Below are 6,372 nucleotides of genomic sequence, written 5' to 3'. Positions count from 1 at the left end.
AATGACTTTTTTAACTATGAAAGCAACTCCATTTTTCCTCACCTTTTCATCTCCAGAGTAATATATCATATGGTCATCTGACTCAAAATGCCCCCTGCCAGCAGTAATAAAGCAAATATAAATCTTAAAAAAAATGCATTACATGGATGAAAAGAAGAACGTAAGTACCTTTCCAGATTCTTCCCCAAAGAGTGAATGACCATTGAGAATGTTGCTTTCTCTCCACATGAGAAAGCAGGGGAAGAAACATATAAGTCACTGGCCAAAAACCATGAAATCATCAATAAAATGAACAAAGTATGTCGGTGGGCAATATATATGGATTGGAAAGGGAGCTGCCTTCAGTTCTGCTGGCTGCGATAAAGTCAGTACCGTCCCCTTGGTCTTGTTAGGGTGAGAATGAGCTGGAGAGGACAGAAAGATCTGCAAAAGAGGCCCCATGATGCTGGAAAAGAAGAATTCCTATACTCTGGTAGCCTAGTGGTAAAAAGCTGTGCTGCAATCGCATAGACATGAGGTTCAAATCCACCAGCAGCTTCATGGAAGAAGAGTGGACAGCCTCTTCCTGCACAATTTACTGTCTTTGAAAACCCACTAGAGGGTCAGCTATGGATTGGTTCTGACTCAACAACACTGAACAGTATCAACGTATGTATGAAGGCCGTTCATAGGACTTTGGCTCTTTGTACTAGACAAGGAGTTAATTTCCAGGGCTCTGTGGCATGCCGGCCTATGGAGCAATGAGGGACAGGCATGTGGTCGTCCAGGCCAGAGAGGATGGGTGATCAGCTTACAATAAATGGGAATGTATACCCTCTGCTTTCACTTAGCTCTAGAGCCCACTTCCAGACTCAAAGGAAGGAAAAAGGGGGCCTGAGTCCCCTCAGGATGATGTAGGGAACAGGGAGTGAAGGCAGAACACAGGAGAAGCATCAGTTGTTAATTCCCAACTCTCAGCTCCGCTGTTCTGGATGGGTTCCTCTTTTCTAGATGGTTCTGTAGAGGCCTAGGATGGGACTTCTCAGGCTCACTCTCCCCTGGGGACAGACTTCTGCTCCTGCAGGCCTGGCTTCCTTTACCCTGAAGGATCAAGCCTTCAAGCAAGTCTTCTTCTCTTTGTCTGTCATCTTTGGCAGTGGCAGCAAAGAGCAGACTTGGGCCACCTGTAGGAAGGACCACTTGAAGCCACACCTGTCCAGGAAGCTAGGGCTTGGATGGGGATATCTTGTGAAAGGACATTCGTAATATCCTGTATCCACCCGCTGGGGTACCTCTTTCAGCTGCCACTTAAGAATGGAATGTGTTCTGGGGGCAGCAGGTGGGGGAGACACAAAAGGCCCTTGTCTGGGCTTGTGCCTCCTGCCTACATGTGGGGTCTCCTGGAAGGCATCTCCCTTCAGCAGCTCAGCCCTTGAGCCCGCTGCAGAGACTCAGAGGGATGCTGGCCATGCCCCCGGGAGGGGAAGAGCCAGAGGGCGGGCTTTGTGAAGGGTGGAGGTGGCACTGGGAGAACTGGACCCGGTTTTTCTTCCACTACCCTCCTGCCTTTTTTGAACATGCTCTGCTGACAGGGCTGGGAGGGATCAGTTCTCTTTGCCTGGAGGGAATGAAAAGCCGTATTGTGCTACCGAGAGTCTGGTTGTGAGCCAGGAATTAGTCCTCTGAAGGAGAGGAGGGGAAAGACAGAGAGAAAGGAGGCTGGGGGAGGCGGCCCTTTGCGATAGCAGGAGGAAGGGTAGGGGAGAGAGGCAGGGCGGCAGCAGGTCACAGCCGTTTGGCCCAAGATGGGAGGCCTGGGCTGCCTGGCTCCTGGGCCCACAGGTGCAGAGCCTGAGGGAAGAAGTGGGGGGAGGCCCTGTTATCTTACCCAGATGCACGTGCTTCAGGTGGGAGGAGGGTCAAAACTTCAGACTATTTACTTAATCCTTTGGAATGGCCTTTCCTTGCTCTGTTCTTTGGGCCCCTTGTGTTTAACTGACTCCTTTATGGACACATGTGTGGCAATTAGCACGTGCAATGGAGGGCCAGGGCCATGTGGTTGAGTTTCAAATATCCATTGATCTGGGGCAATCTCATCCTGGCTGCTCCCTCCTCTTCTCCTTTTGCCCTGGCCTTAGAAGAGAGAGAGAGACACACAGAGACAGACAGACATTCTCATGTCTTTTATTGATGCTGCAGAGGGAACTCTGACTAGAGATGGATCCAAGCCATCCTGTTAGCTCTGACCATCTCCTGCTAAAACAGTTGCTTGCTGCAGAAAGTGGAAAGATTCAGATTCACTTTTCGTTTTCATGGAAGTAGAAACCCCAAGCAAAATGGTCAAATGTATTTGGGCATTATGAATCGGCCTTGACCAGCTTTCCCTGGCCATGCCATGGGCCTGTGAATTTTTCCTGAGGGGCATCTTTTTGGATCACTATGTTGATTAATGTGGGTGATTTGGAGAGCTTGCAGGATAACTTACCACAAGGTCATGGGCTAGACTTGGACTTCATTCTTTGGGATGTGCAGAAACGTGCCAACGTCCAGTGGGCTGATGGATGATGAAGAGTGAACCAATGAGAGAATATGGGAATTACCTGTGATGTAACTGCTGGAAGTTTTCTGAAAGCTAGTTTCTGAGCTCCAGGACCTGAGAGGCTGACAGTGATACTGTGATAAATGACAAGTGGAAGTGAAGGGCTACTGGGCATTTTTTTCTAGTTTGTGTTGGTCTAGGAGTTAGTGGTGAGTAAAGGGACTAAAATTTTAGTCATGGATGTTCATTTTTGACAAGCCTGTCTTGGGGAACAGCAAAACTTACAAAACCCAACCCGTCTTTAAGTGGAGACATTTTTTATTCCCCTGAATGACTCATTCATTGTCAGCAAATCAGAACTAGGTCAGAGCTGACCATCTAAAGGGTTGTTGTTGTTGTTGTGGCCATCAGGTTGGAAATGACCCCTACCTGACCCTCCAGTGGGTTTTCAGAGGCAGTAAAGTGCTTAGAGAAGATTGCCCATCCTTCTCCTGGAGAGTATCTGTTGGATTTGAACTGTGCAGCTTTGGATTGGCAGCACAATTCCTTATCATTAAATCGCAAGAGCTTCAGTGGATGTTGCTGGTGGATTTGCATAGCCAGATTAGGTGACCTTTTGGGTTAGCTCCCTAGGAACTACACCACCATGACTGTTGTTGTGATGTGCTGTTGACTCATCTGCAACTCATAGCGACCCTATGTACAACAACCCTAAACCCTGCTCTATCCTGTGCCAATCTCACTGTCCCCGACACATCTATACCCATTACTCCAGTCACTGAATCAATGCACCTCATAGAGGGTCTTCCTCTCCTGCTCTGTCCCGCCACCCTCCCAAGCATGACGTTGTTCTCCAAGGACTGGTCCCTCCTTGCAACATGTCCAAAGTATATAAGATGAAGCTTCAGAATATTTGCCTCCAAGGAGCAGCCTGGTTTAACCTTTTCCAGGATGAGCCTGTTAATTTTCTTAGCAGTCCATGGTATATTCAATACTGTTCTCCAACTGATGCTCAAAGGCATCAATTCTCCTTCTGTCCTCCCTGATCATTGTCCAACTCTCTGACGCATAACAAGTTATTGCAAAGACCATGGCCTGTATCAGGTGCGCCTTAGTCTCCAGAATGACATCATTGCTCTTCAGTACTTTGGAGTGGTCCCTAAGAGCAGACTTTCCCATTGCAGTATGTCATTTAATTTCCTGGATGCTGGTGACAAGTGTGTTGACTGTGGAGCCAAGCAGACTAAAGCTGTTACAAATCTCAATTTCTTCACCATCCATCCTGATGCTGTCAATTGACCCAGTAGTGAGAATCTTTGTCTTCTTGATATTGAGCCTCAATCCATAATCTTGATCTTCTACAGCAAGTGCTTCAGGTCCTACTCAGTTTCAGCAAGCAAGGTTGTGTCATCTGCATAATGCAGATTGTTGATAGATATTCCACCAATCCTGATGCTACACTTTTTATATAGCCCAGCTTCCCGGATAATCTGTTCTGCATATGGGTTGAGAAGGTCCGGAGATAGGACACATCCCTTGTATATACCCTTCCCAGTTTTGAACCATGCAGTGTTTTCTTGCTCTGTTCTGATGACTGCCTTCTGGTCCAAGTATAGGTTTTACGTTAGCGTGATCAAGTGCTCTGGGATTCCCATTCTTCTCAGAGTAAGCCACAGTTTGTTATGATCCACACAGTTAAACACCTTTGCATAGTAAACCATTATGACTGTTGTTGTTGTTGTTATGTGCCATCGAGTCGCTTGTGACTCGTAGCGACCCTATGTACAACATCCCTAAACTCTGCTCTGTCCTGTGCCAATCGCACTGTCTCCAATACATCCATCCTGATTACCCCAGTCACTCAATCAATCCACCTCATAGGGGGCCTTCCCCTTCTGCGCTGTCCCTCCACCCTCCCAAGCATGATGTCCCTCTCCAAGGACCGGTCCCTCCTTGCAACATATCCAAAGTATGTTACACGGAGCCTTAGAATCCTTGCCTCCAAGGAGCAGCCTGGTTTGACCCTTTCCAGGATGAATCTGTTTGTTTTCCTAGCAGTCCATGGTACTGTCAATACTCTTCTCCAGCACCACAGCTCAAAAGCATCCACTCTCCTTCTGTCCTCCCTAGTCATTGTCCAACTCTCTGATGCATAACAAGTGATAGCAAAGACCATGGCCTATATTAGACACACCTTAGTCTCCAAAGAGACACCATTGCTCTTCAGTACTTTGGAGAGGTCCCTAACAGCAGACTTTCCCATGGCAATACGTCTTCTAATTTCCTGGCTTCTGGTGCCGAGAGTGTTGACTGTGGAGCCAATCCAACTAAAGCTGTGAACAATCTCAATCTCTTCACCATCCATCCTGATGCTCCCGATTGGTCCAGTGGTGACAATCTTTGTCTTCTTGACATTAACTAGTCCTTAAATATTTATTCCAAGCAAGGAACAAGGCACATTCATTTCTCCACTGTCTCTTTCTTGCCTGTAATTTTATACTCTTTAAAAGTACCTGGTTTACAGGTGTGTGTCAATTCAGAGACCTTGTCCTTCTAGCAATGGTTATCAAGTAGCACTCCCATTTGGGAGGCAGGATGATGGGTGACAGACATTCTGGTTGAAGGCTGTGCCTCCAGCCTTAGCCAGCATGGGCTCCTGACACAAAGAGCTTCACTGCCCTGAGCCTGGCTGAGGAGTGCAGAGCAAGCTGTCACAGGGCATTCTGCATGCAAAGTGGCACCCTTACTCGTGTGCATTTAGCCTCTTCTCAGCTACCTCCGTTTCCTTTTCCCCCAGCACTGAAAGAGTAGGCTATCGGTCGGTGATGGTTACGGTCTCGTTGCCAACCATCCTACTGGTAATGGAGCTGGGTCACTGGCTGCTCTCCAGTGCAACCTCTACTCACATCTGTTTACCCTTGTGAAGAAATGTTCACTTGGATTCTGTACTTGAGAGCATCTGCAAGCCCAGGAGGGGCAGTTCTGTGCTGACGATGTTGCTGCTGCATTCTGGTGTTGGATCCTCCATGGACAAGCCATAGACATATAGTTCCCCAGGCCAGCTTTGCAGAGATTGGTCTGGGGACATTGGTGAGAGAGAGAGGAGAGAGAGAGAGAGAGAGAGAGAGAGAGGAGAGGGGAGAGAAAGGAAAGAGGGAGAGAGGGGAGAGGAGAGAGAATATGCATGGTGTGTCCCTCTCTCAGTTTCATTCTTTAATAGCCCGACTCTAGCCTGCTCACCCCCTACCTTCTATCTTTACCCTTATTCTAGGATCTCAGAAGAGAATCTCGTGCCTGAAGAGTATAAAATTAAGGATTTGAATTCCTGACGTAACTCTACCTGCAAGAATTGGGAAGGAAATAGGGTCTAGGAACCTAGAGAAACCTCTTACTCATAGTTTACTTTGAGCCCCTGGTCGTATTAGACAAAAGGCTTGTGTCTGGACCATATAAAGAACTCTGAGGACAGTATAAGGGGAAAAAATTCAATTAGAAAGTGGGCAAAAAGACACTGAAGAGGATACACTGATAGCCAATAAGCACATGAAAAGAGTATGACTTACAGCGGCCTTCTAAACAATTATCTGAACTCCGTCCTATCCTGTGCCGTCCTCACAATCACTGACACACTGAAGCCCAGTGCTGCAGGTACTGTGTCAGTCCACCTGGTTCCGTCCTCACAATCACTGACACATTGAAGCCCAGTGCTGCAGGTACTGTGTCAGTCCACCCGGTTGTGGGTCTTCCTTTCTGTCATCAGCAACCCCCCCTTGTCTCTCTCCAAGGAAAAGCCTCTTCTAACAACATGTCATAAATATGCAAGGAGAAGTTTAATCATCTTTGCCTCCACAGAG

The 6,372-nt window shown here is 47.5% G+C and overlaps 1 protein-coding gene across 1 annotated transcript in view; it reads left to right on the top strand.

Annotated features, from left to right (window-relative positions):
* The window catches only part of SMOC1 (SPARC related modular calcium binding 1), a 251,084-nt gene that overhangs the window by 161,045 nt on the left and 83,667 nt on the right, over positions 1-6,372 (top strand). The window lies entirely within an intron of this gene.

This window comes from Elephantulus edwardii, unplaced genomic scaffold, assembly GCF_000299155.1.
Source record: "Elephantulus edwardii isolate Elephantulus edwardi_28Jun2011 unplaced genomic scaffold, EleEdw1.0 scaffold00037, whole genome shotgun sequence".
NCBI classification, from domain to species: domain Eukaryota; kingdom Metazoa; phylum Chordata; class Mammalia; order Macroscelidea; family Macroscelididae; genus Elephantulus; species Elephantulus edwardii.
The sequence above is the reverse complement of the archived record's forward strand: the minus strand, read 5'-3'. Positions and strand labels throughout refer to the sequence as shown.